Below are 12,932 nucleotides of genomic sequence, written 5' to 3' on the forward strand. Positions count from 1 at the left end.
AATCATGAGAATGCCAGCCCTACCTAGGTTCATTGATTCAGCAGATATGTAAAGAACACCTACTGCTGCACCAGGCACTATGAATCCACAGCCAAACAGAACTGGGCACAAAAGCAAGTCAGAGTCCCTGCTTGAGGTCTACATCAGGAAATGCATAGGAATGTGCCGGGAAGATTAATGTCAGTTAATAAAGGCCTAAAAACCGCTTGTAATCAACAATGTAACATTTGGGATTGTTACAGTGCTTCAAAAAGTTTCTGAAAAACAGTTGTTATTGAGCTAGACATGCCTTTAAGTCAGCCCACACGCTATTGTGACCAAACAAAAGATTTCTTCATTGACGGTTTTCCTGTAGGAAAACCTCAGAACAGTGTGATGGGTCACTTCTGTCAACACGAAAATGAATGCGTCTGCACGGTTTAGGCCTTTCTGGAGTTCACTGGTTCCTCCAAAATGAAGCTGCATCTAACCTTCTGGTGGATTTAACACAACAGACTGCTAGACCCCACTCCCATAGTTCCCAGTTCAGTGGGTTGGGTGAGGCCCAATAATTTAGATTTCTAATGCTGTACCAGCTGATGTGAATGCTACCTGTATGGAGAAGGCACTATTGAGAGGCACTGCTCTGGGATAATGTGCAAAGAAGCCCAGGTCAAGGCGCCTCTGACCTTGGTAGCAGGAGCCATGTTGGATGGAGCTGGTTTCCCAGGACTGAGTTCTGTAGGCGTCTCTTAAAGATTGTAGCTGCGGCAGGTGTGTGTGTGTGTGTGTGTGTGTGTGTGTGTGTGTGTGTTTGGAGGGGCCCTTTGGGAGTGGGTGGTGTATGAAAGAGCAGGATTGGGAAAAAGCCTGCCTCTGTGCTCCTCTCCTGGTGGCTCACTCAGTACCTTGAAAACTGGACCCCTGAAGCCTCACACAGCCTTCTTTCTCCCAACCTGGACCTCTTTCCCTCAATGACCTGGCTTCTCAGAAGCCAGCATCCCAAAGGGCAGACTTGCAGCCATTACCAGCCCCTGCCTGGGGACGGTGCCATGGACTGGGTTCCAGTCCTTTGGGGACCACATTTGTCTGCGCAGCCTCCTGCCCCTGCCCCCTCACTGGTTGGATCCCCTCTTCTGTTCCTTTTCTTCCTGTGCCCCAGCTCGTAGCCAGTCTACCTCTGGCCTTCTGAAGCAACAGCCTCTGACACCGCTGGAGTGTGCCCTCTCCTGCCCACAGACCCATGGTGACTCCCTGTGGTCTCTTGGTTAAAATGGAAACTGCCCAGCTTACTCCAACTTCCCCCACCCCTGAGTAGGTCCAACCTCAGCTTCACTTGCTTTTTGAGGCTCCAGCATTTCAACCACAGAAGCCTCTGTATTGTCTGTGCACATGAAATTACATATGTGAAAACATCGACCTGTCAGCCCATTGCCTTCCCTTTACCCTTGGATGCTCATTTCAAAACATCCCCTAGAGTAGGTGTTTTAGTTGGGGTTCTCCATGGGGACAGAACTAATAGGATATATGCATCCTACATATATATATACACACACACACACGCACATATCTCTATATGAAAAGGAGTTTATCAGAGAGAATTGTCTCACATGATCACAAGGCAAAGTCCCACCATAGGCTGTCTGCAAGCTTGGGAAGAAAGCAGCCAGTAGTGACTCTGTCTAAGCCCAGAAGCCTCAAGCACAGGAAAGCCAACAGTGTAGCCATCAGTCTGTGTCCCAAGGCCCAAGAACCCCCTGCAAACCACTGGTGTAAGTCCCAGAGTCCAAAGGCCAAAGAACCTGGAGTCTGACATCCAAGGGCAGGAGGAACAGCAGGAAGCATCCAGCACGGGAGAACGATGAAAACCAGAAGACTCAGCATGCCAGCTTGCCCCACCTACTCCATCTGCCTTGCCTTGCCCGTGCTGGCAGCCGCTTGGATGGTACCCACCCACACTGAGGATGGGTCTTCCTCTTCCAGTCCACGGACTCAAACGTCAATCTCCTCTGGCAACACCTTCACAGATGCACCCAGAAACAATACTTTATCAGCCACCTAGGCATCCTTCAATTCAATCCAATCAAGTTGACACCTAACATTAACCATCACAGTAGGGATCCATCACAATTGGGATCCTTAGCCTTTGGGTGCCTTGGATCCCGTTGGTATCCTGGTACAGCCTGTGCATCCCCTAAGACAACAATATTTTTTAACATAAATATATGTAACTAAATACACGGGATTATAAATAAGGTATTGTATGGGGATGCATTTTTGTATTTTTAGAAAGACACTGTGATATGAACAAATGTGTGTTTTTTTAATTAAACCTTAAATAACTATCACAAGGTGGGTATAATAACTACCATAGTTTCAAAATAGTGCTGAGCATAAGTGATACTTTGAGAAACGTGAAAGAAGTGTTATGTGATACCAAAATTTTACTGGTGACACAGTCACATGTAGTACTCATATCAATGGAGTTCCATGCCTAGACTCATCGTTTTAGGACATGATCACTTTAAGATAGAAGTGGGTGAAAATAAAGACACAGCTCTTTTCCCCACACGCATGCTTAGACCTCTGAATTCCAAGCTCTGACTAGGCTTGCTTCACGATGACCTGAGCACTTTGCCTGCCTAGCGGGCCAAAGCATTACAGACCATTTATTAAGTGCATATTATGTGCTCTTTTCTCTCTTTTTTTTTTTTTTCCCACAGAAACTTTGGTATGCTCCATTTTTAAAGACACAGTGATACAAAAACAAATTGCATTATTTCAAAATCATAAATGTATTAACTCTTAAAACTGACAAAATTAAAGGAATACATAGAAAACCCACAATCATAGTTGGATATTTTAACACTACTCTTCCAACAATTCATAAAACAAAAGGCCATCAGTCAATAAAGATATAGAAAATTAAACAACACTATGAAACATCTTGTGGTAACTGATAGTTATAAAATACACCACCGATGAAAGAAAATGCAGTCTTCCTTCAGTATCTGCTGAGGACTGGTTCCAGGACTCCCGTGAATACCAAGATCCTCGGATGCTCAGGTCTCTTATATAAAATGATATAATATTTGTGTACTTGAAATCATCTCTAGACGACTTACCATACCTAATACGATGCAAATGGCATGTAAGTACAGGTATGGTGTATTTTTTAATTTGTATGATTACTTTTTCTTAATGTATTGCCATTTTTATTTTTACGTTGTGTTTAAAAAGATTTTCAATTGTCCATTGGTTTTATCCACAGATGTGTAACCTGCAGATATTGAGGGCTGACTGTACACATCTTTTGAAATGTGCTTAATATTCAGTAAGAAGCAAGAATTGGGAAACTTTTTCTTAGAGAGAAAAATAATAAATATTTTAAACTACTCAACTTTAACGTTCTACTATAAAAGCATCCATAAATAATATACAAATAAATTGGTGTGACTGTATTCAAACAAACAAAAAACCTTAATTGACAATAACAAGCTGCCAGCCCACAAGGCATTCTTTGCCAATCCTAAGACACACTATATTCTGGGACCATAAAACAAATTTTAACTAATTCCAAAGGAAGAAAAATCAGACAGAGTACATCCCCTGCTCACAACCGATTAGAAATCAGAGCAGAAAATCAAACACCGCATGTTTTCACTCATAGATGGGTGTTGAACAATGAGAACACATGGACACAGGGAGGGGAGCACTGTACATTGGGGTCTGTTGAGGGGAAATAGGGGAGGGACAGCAGGGGGTGGGGAGTTGGGGAAAGATAGCATGGGGAGAAATGCCAGATAGAGGTGATGGGGAGGAAGGCAGCAAATCACACTGGCACGTGTGTACCTATGCAACAATCTTGCATGTTCTTCACGTGTACCCCAAAACATAAAGTGCAATAAAATTAAAAAAAAAAAAGAAATCGGACCCTTTTCACAAGATGGCGCCGAAAGCGAAGAAGGAAGCTCCTGCCCCGCCTAAAGCCGAAGCCAAAGCGAAGGCTTTAAAGGCCAAGAAGGCAGTGTTGAAAGGTGTCCACAGCCACAAAAAAAAAAAGAAGATCCGCACGTCACCCACCTTCCGGCGGCCCAAGACACTGCGACTCCGGAGGCAGCCCATATATCCTCGGAAGAGCGCCCCCAGGAGAAACAAACTGGACCACTATGCTATCATCAAGTTTCCGCTGACCACTGAGTCTGCCATGAAGAAGATAGAAGACAACAACACACTTGTGTTCATTGTGGATGTTAAAGCCAACAAGCACCAGATCAAACAGGCTGTGAAGAAGCTCTATGACATTGATGTGGCCAAGGTCAACACCCTGATTCGGCCTGATAGAGAGAAGAAGGCATATGTTCGACTGGCTCCTGATTACGATGCTTTGGATGTTGCCAACAAAATTGGGATCATCTAAATGGAGTCCAGCTGGCTAATTCTAAATATATGTATATCTTTTCACCATATACATGCCTCTCTGTCAATTTCTGGTTGGGTGGGAGGCCATACACAGGAACTGTTGTTGTAACTTGCCGACTGCTTGGGCAAGACTCCTGTTCTGCTTGTCTTTTTGAAACTCACCCTGCCACTGACTCCTCCATCCTTGATCACTCCAGAGATCTTTGTGACGAGCATTAGTGTCCTAGGAAGACCAGAACTCAGAGCTTGCCTCCATGGTTGAGGGTAACAAAAAGCTTTACAAGAACCCCTTTCATTCCTCGAAGAGGCTATGTGTGAAACCAGTGCCCAGAGTTTGAAGCACGTTAGCATCCATTTCAGGGGAGTGTGGGTTGGCTGGCTTTCGAGTAGCATTTTGTCCTCACACACCCATCTGCTATGTCCAACCGGTCTGTCTGCTTCCCTCACCCCTTGCCAATAAAAGGACAAGGACTTCAAAAAAAAAAAAAGAAAAAAGAAAAAAAAAAGAAAAAAGAAAAAAAGAAATCAGTAACATTCAGATACATAGAAAACTCTCAATCATATGTTGCTTAAAAATCAGATTTCTAAATAACCCATGAGTCAAAGAAGAAAGAGCCAAACCTGACATAGATAAAAGACCAATAAAAGACCCTATTGGTCTTTAATTATGAGAAAAGACCAATGTCCCTCATGAACTGAGATCCAGAAATTCTCAATAAAATATTAGCAAATTGAATCAAGGAAGCTATAAAAGGATACTGTAAAAGAATGAAGTGATATCCTTAAAAAATGCAAGGCTAGTTCAAAATTCAGGAGTGAATCTAATTCATGACATTAACAGAACAAAGTGATCATCTCAACAGGTTCAGAGAAAAGGTATTTTTCAAAATTTAATCTACATTCCTAACTAAAAATTAACAAAAGTATTAGAAAACTAGAAATGAAAAGATAAAAGCACTTTATAAGATCTATGATTTTCAAATATTTTCTTCCAGTCTTTGGTTCTCTTCTCATTCTCTTTATACTATCTTTCAAAGAACAGAAATGTTAAAATTTAATTTTTAATTTTTATGGGTACATAGTAGCTGTATATATTTCTGGGATACAAGAGATATTTTGATACGGGCATATAATGTGTAACAGTCACATCAGGGCAAATGGGATGTCCATCAGCTCTAACATTGATCATTTATTTGTGTTACAATGAATTCTTATTGACTGTAATCACCCTGTTGTGGTATCAAATATCAGATCTGGGCCAGGCACGATCGCTCACACCTGTATGCCCAGCACTTTGGGAGGCCAAGGTGGACAGATCACTTGAGGCCAGGAGCTCGAGGCCAGCCTGGCCAACATGGCAAAACCCCGTCTCTATTAAAAGTACAAAAATTAGCCAGGCGTGTTGGCGCAGGCCTGTAATTCCAGCTACTCAGGAGGCTGAGGCATGAGAATCTCCTGAGCCCAACAGGCGGAAGTTGCAGTGGGAGCCGAGATCACGACACTGCACTCCAGCCTGGGTGATTGAGTGAGACTCAGTCTCAAAAATATAAACAAACAAGTAAACCCAAAATACCACATCTTATTCTTTCAACCTAACTATATTTTTGTACTCATTAATCATCTCCACTTCCCCGAGCCCCAACCTTTCCCAGCCTCTGGTTACCATCCTTTTACTTCACTTAACATAATGCCCTGCAGTTCCAACCATGTTGTTGCGAAGGAGAGGATCTCATTCTTTTTATGGTAGAATAGTACTCCACCGTGCATATGTACCACATTTACTTTATCCATTTGTCTGTTGATAGGCACTTAGGTTGTTCCAAATCTTGGCTATTGGGAGTAGAGCTGCAATAAAGGTGGAAGTGAAGGTATCTCTTCAATATAGTGACTTCCTTTCTCTTGGGTCTATAGCTAGCAGTGGGATTGCTGGGTCATATGATAGTTCTAATTTTAGTTGTCCCAGGGACCTCCAACTGTTCTCCATGGTGGCTCTATTAATTCACATTCTACCAATAGTGCTGAAGGCTTCCCTTTTCTCCATGATCTCGAAAGCATTCCTTCTTGCCTACCTTTTGAATAAAAGTCACTTTAACTAGGGTGAGATGATGTCTCATGGTGGTTTTGATTTGCATCTCTCTGACAGCCTAGGATGCTGAGCACCTTTCCTTATACCTGTTTGCCATTTGCATATCTTCCTTTGAGAAATGTTTATTCAGCTCTTTTGCCCATATTTTAATCAGATTATTAGATTTCTTTGTATTGAATTGTTTGAGCTCCTTAGATATTCTGGTTATTAATCCTTTGTCAGATGGACAGTTGGCAAATGTTTTCTCCAATTCCGTGGGCTGTCTCTTCACTTTGTTGATTGTATCTTTTGCCGCGCGGAAACTATTTAACTAGATGCGATCACATTTGTCCATTTTTGCGTTGGTTGCCTGTACCTGTGGGTTGCCTGCACTCAAGAATTATTACTTTGCCCAGACCAGTGTCCTAGAGAGCTTCCTCAATGTTTCTTGAATTCTTCATCCGTAAAACCACGCTAACTATACTAGTACCACTTATCTTTCAGAGATGTGGACAGAATTCGATAGCTACAGAAACAGGAAGTGCATAGAACAGAGCCTGCCACATAGGGAAGGCTAAATATATACAAGCTCTTTGCTCTCTCAAAGCATGAGCTTAGTTTCTCTCAGGGTCTTTTCACACATTCCTCTACCTGAAACTGTCCTTCCCTATGCCTTGCCTTGTCTTCATTCAGGTTTCTGCTCAACTATCACCCAGGGAGGCCTTCCCCCACCCACCATCTGAGGGAATAAAGGGCATTTTGATTCCCTTTACTCATTCATTTGACTTTACTTCCCACTTTATAATATACGTGTATCTGATGTCTCCTCCAGTAGGATCAAAGGGACCCAAGGGAAGGCAGTTTTTCTTTTTTTCTCATTGCAGTATCTTTGGTTCCTATTAGAAGCATATCGAACTTTCAGAATAGTCTGTCGACTAAGGGAAAAAATAGCTCGATGAGGTGCTTACTATTACCATCCTCATTTTGCAGATGAGGTGAAATAATATCATACAGCTAATAGATAGTAGAGTCAGGATTGAACCTCCACACTCAGACACAACATCCCTCTCTCCAACTAGAGTGTACTCTGTTTGCAGGTGATTTCAATGTTGGACGCAAATGGTCCTCAAATGTCAGATCTAAAAGATAAAATTGCTAAACCCATACATTTTAAAAACAGACAATTGTGTTCTATTATGTTCATGTTTCAAATAAGGAAAACGTCCCTTCATTGATGATGAAGAAATTAAACAATCAGCATGTATCAGTTCCATACCATCATGCATGTGAAATCATAGAAAATTCAGAAGTACTTGATCCCAGTGTTCAAAGAGCAAATGAAAAAATGCTCAGAAAATATCAGAATTTTGAAAAATATCTTCTTTATAGTAAAAAAAGTCATTTGGTCCATGAAATATTAATGAAACCTCATAAAGAAATCAAACGATGGTTCTATCTTTGCCATCCAAACGCAGTCTTGCCTGTGATACCTGTCTACTGAAATGAGAAGGCAACCTTTTAGAAATCTTACAAGCCACAAAACGAAGTTTGGGGTGACCAAATCCTTTAGAACATCACCCTTGGATATATTCGTTGGAGACACGAAAGCATCGTGTCATGATTAGTAGTAGTAAATGTATTCATTATTCCTTTAACATAAAAATAAGGAAAAAAGAGTTCACTTACAATTCCATATCCTTCCGTATTTCTTTCTTTGCTTTCTAAATGCTATTGTTTAAACAAGGTGAAAATAGGACTCGTTTACACGTGGGCAATAGTAGTATCAAATAAATGGACTGTTTACAGCAAAATGTTCCTTTCTGCCTTTTGACACAGCAATTTATGGTAACTTTTTTGAAAAATTCTTATTGGATTGTTAATTTTTGTTGGCTATATTATTATTATTATTTATCATACACAACCATAAGACTTTTGAAAAGGCATATGCAGATACAGCAGAAACTACCAAACAGATATTTATCTACCTTAAAATAAAACAGTGGCTTGTTTCATTCTGTCTCCCAAAATGGTCAGATGCTTTTCTTTTTTCTGTCATAACATTTCTCTGAACTGCCTGCCATGTTAGAACTTCGTTTTTTCCCCTTTTGTGCAGTGGCTAATCGGCACTCAATCGGACTTATAATCTACTTGGGCATATCCAGTTCTCCTCTTCCCAAGGCCACATTAGATTGCCTCCTGGCATAGGTTCAATGTAATGACATTGAACTAAACATCCTCTCAACAAAAGCGTGTGAGCATGGATTTTACTTCTACCTACAGTACATTTTAGATGGTAGAAACTGATTTCCAGGTTTCCAGAAATGTGCATTTCCTTTCTATACATAAGACTTGCCTTATCAGTCAATCAGCTCCTTTGTATCAATAATTCCTCCTATAGGCTGTCCATGGCTAAAGTGCCCACAATTCTTAAACACTCTGAAGCGCACTGGATGTCATCGTGTGTTACATCACTCTTTCTTGGGAAAACGGTTTTAAAAGATCAAGGGTAATTTGAACTTGCCATGTTGAAGTTAGTTTTCCTATAAGTTAAATTATTAGCAAAGAAGTTGAGAAAGTCCTGTTTGACTTGAAAGCCTTCTACTGGTGACCTGTTTTTGTCTTGAGTTCTTAAGCAATCTTTTTGCCAAAAAAAAAAATAATAATAATAAATAAATAAATAAAGAGTGCCATTTTTTCTTTTTCTTTTCTCTTTTTTTTTCCTTGTAAGTTTTTATTGCAACCTACACAAAACGTGGAACAATTCAGGGGCAGTCAGTTGATAGGTTCTTAAGCTCTTTTTGGCCTCTTCAAGGATGGTTTTGGAGAAATGGCATATATATTTCTGCTTCACTGTATCCCTTGTCTCCATTTTACTGTAATCCTTTTCTCCATTCCTATCTTCAGCATTATTTCCAAATAAGAGAAAGACATTCTTCTTGTCTCACACTTTGGAAATATGATTTTATGGGCAGCTGGAATCTTAACATCTTTTCTTGTCAGCAATGACAGACATCTTATAGTCCCATGTTTCTGTAAAACCTCATTACCTACTTCTGCGTGTTTGAGGAAATTAAAAAGTGGCAACAAACCCTCACTATAGAAGTCTAACAATCACAGGTAAGCAAATCACACTTTTCTTCTCACCGGTGTTGAGTACATGGTGTGAAGCACATTTAACAGGTAAGAGCTTTTCCTTTTCTTTGATAGGAAGTTTGTAGGCTGGACGGATTCTGCCAAGTTGTACACTTCCTCTGTCTGTCCAGTATGCAGATGGGTGAGCAAAGCTGAGTTTGTATTTGAGAAGATATCGGCAACCTTTTGTTCTATGCCTCTGCAGTTTCATTAAAATCTTCACAGGAATCAGGAAGACTATTTGCAACTGCATTTTCCAAATCAAATTACATGAGAGCATGGGGGAGATGTTTTGGTTGTTGCCGTTGGATGGACGCGTCATTTGATATACTCTAGAAAGCGTGATCATTGGTAACATCTGACAGAATGAGCTGTACACCCATTCTAAGGCCCCAACACATCTGCGATCAAATTTTCTGTTTATTCACATAGAGAACACATTCGCCGCAAACCCTGAATGTAACTTCACTGGGATTCATAGAGCAATCAAGGAAACGGAAGCACACTATGTGTTGGGTCAGTGTGATATGCCCACAATAATTCAACAGCCTCCGTTTTCAATGGGACATTGGTGACCTTTTGGGAGGTCTTTTGATTGCTTTCACATCCCCTTCTCCAGCATACCTGACCCCAAGTTATTTCTGCATTGTGCATAGTGTTTTCTGGTTTGGTCATTTACCTCCCCAATCCAGTCGTCAGTGTTCTTCCATCTGTCACTAAAATAACACAGTAGTTTATCTTAATTTTGGACATGCTGGCAGTGGTACTGTCATCATTCTCATTTTCATGTTGTGAATTCTTAGATCTGTATTCACAATGTACAGTGAATTCACCATATTCACAATGTTAAAAGTCATACTGGCACTATCACAAGTCCAGTCACAACTGTTGATCTACAGAGCGCTAATGCTCAGGATTGCAACACACTTAAGTTGTGCACTAAATTCACATCACTTGGAGAGTTGTCACCATGTGCAATCCATTATTGAGGGCCTCAAATCATATTTGCCAGTATCAGCAGTCAGGGGATTAAAAACAACCATGGAGGCCAGGCGAGGTGGCTCATGCCTGTAGTCCCAGCATTTTGGGAGGCCGAGGTGGGCAGATCACCTAAGATCAGGAGTTTCAGACCAGCCTGGCCAACATAGTGAAACCCCATCTCTACTGAAAATACAAAACAATAGCTGGATGTGGTGGGAGGTGCCTGTAATCCCAGCTACTGGGGAGGCTAAGGCAAGAGAATTGCTTGAGCCCAGGAGGTGGAGGTTGCAGTGAGTTGAGATCACCCAATCACACTCCAGCCTGGGTGACAGTGTGAGACTCCACCTCCCCTCCCCCCACCAAAAATGAACCATGTAAACTAGGGAAAGGGCATAATCTGTGTGATGCGGGGTCCATTTCACACTAAAAACAGGGTTATTTTCAGCCCCTATTTTGGGGGCCACCTGTAAGAAGCCTGTCCTTCCTCACACTCCAAATTTCTGCACCCATCTGTGAAACCTAGGTCTTTGCATGTCCCTCAGAGACGTTTCCAGGACACAGGAATCTCAGTGCTCAAGTCAGGATAGTAAAATTGAACTATTTCAGCAAGAAGCCTAGTGAAATTGATGTAAAATGTGAAATTTGGGAGGAATCTCATCTGAAGTAATGTACCAAAGCTTATGGGCTGTGCTTGAGAGAATGAGGTTAATGCAAAAATACTCAGATGAACATGTATGAGAATTTGAAAGGTGTTGACCATGGAACGGTAGGAAGAAAGTCTGAAATTGTAGCCAACATTTCAGATAATTTTGAAAATGTTTTACTTTGGTGACAATTCCTCAATTATCTTGGGCTGGTGTCATAAACGATATAAAGCAACTATTCGAAAGTCTTCTCTCAATAAACTTTGTTTACCTTCTTACTTCAAGTAACCTGCAGAAAGAAGGAAGATTCTGAAAAGCTGAAAATTGAAAGAATGAAAGTAGGAAGAATCCCTGGACTCAGTCAAACTCCTTATATCACTGCAGCTGCAAAAGTGTTTGGAAATTCTGGCCAGGTGCAGTGACTCACACCGGTAATCCTAGCACTTTGGGAGGCTGAGGCGGGTGGATAGCCTGAGGTCAGGAGTTTGATACCAGCCAGGCCAACATGGTGAAACCCAGTCTCTACTACAAAAATACAAAAATTAGCTAGATGTGGTGGTGCATGCCTGTATTCCCAGCTACTTGGGAGGCTGAGGCAGGAGAATGGCTTGAACCTGGGAGGCAGAGGTTGCTGTGAGCCGAGATTGTGCCAATGCATTCCAGCATCGGCGACAGATGGAGACTCAGTCTCAAGAAAAAAATAAAATAAAAGGAGTTTAGAAATTCTGTCAAGCAATGTATAAGCATTTTAAGAGAAATCAGCTGTTAAACTACAACTTTGATCATGTGTTATAAAGTTTTATTAGAAATCACTTATTGCGGGGATATAAAGGGACCCATTTCAATATTTTGTTGACATACGGATTTATGTATTGATTGATATTACCATACACATGGTAAGTTATTGTGAATACCATCCTTGTTTGTGTGTGCTCTCCTGGTTTCTTTCCCCTGATGGCCCTCTTTCAGCGGTGGAAGGAGTTCTGGACACCAGGGTAGATTCTCTTCAGCTCTCAGTTGCTTTCCTGCTTCTCCACTGGGATTTGTCCTATTGTGGCCCCATTTTTCTGAAACCAGTTTGTGTGCCCAGGAGCAGTGGTCGATCCACTTTGTGTGAGCTGCATGGTAGAAAGGGCAAATGACTCTTGGGTTGAGTGGCGAACTTCAACCACCTTTTCCTCCACTGCTCCTGTCAGGCCGCACCGCACGGTTTGACAGTGATTGAGAGACTTGAGACTCCTTCCATCTGCCATTAGAGTCAATTAGATTACATCTAATTGTATCATTATGAAAACTGCAATTTGTTCAATGTGTGGGCAAATGTGATTGAATTTTTATATCTTCATGAGGACTCACCTGCCTACGTTCACAAATCAAGATGCAGTCAAGTAAAACAAATACAAGATGTAAAGCCCATTGATGGTATTATCTTAGCCACCTAAAATATACATATAGAGGAGGTGGCACATATTGCCATGTGTATAGTGGGCATTTGTGATGGTGAGGTAATAGGTGACTCATGTTCCTTTGTTTCCAAAAATCAGTACAATGTCGTAATGTGGTATGTTTTACAAAAGATCAAAAAATTAAAAAAAAAAAAAAGAATAAAACCTCTTTCAGATCACTTTCCTCTACATTTGATTTTAAAATGTAGTTTATGTATAATGGCACAACTTCTCACCTCCCCTTTCCAGTAAGAGGCCACCCTA

The 12,932-nt window shown here is 41.1% G+C and overlaps 1 pseudogene; it reads left to right on the plus strand.

Moving 5' to 3' along the window:
- Nucleotides 1-3,921: 3,921 nt before the first annotated feature.
- Nucleotides 3,922-4,782, plus strand: LOC120363056 (large ribosomal subunit protein uL23 pseudogene; annotated as a pseudogene).
- Nucleotides 4,783-12,932: the final 8,150 nt, after the last annotated feature.

Source organism: Saimiri boliviensis, chromosome X, assembly GCF_048565385.1.
Source record: "Saimiri boliviensis isolate mSaiBol1 chromosome X, mSaiBol1.pri, whole genome shotgun sequence".
NCBI classification, from domain to species: domain Eukaryota; kingdom Metazoa; phylum Chordata; class Mammalia; order Primates; family Cebidae; genus Saimiri; species Saimiri boliviensis.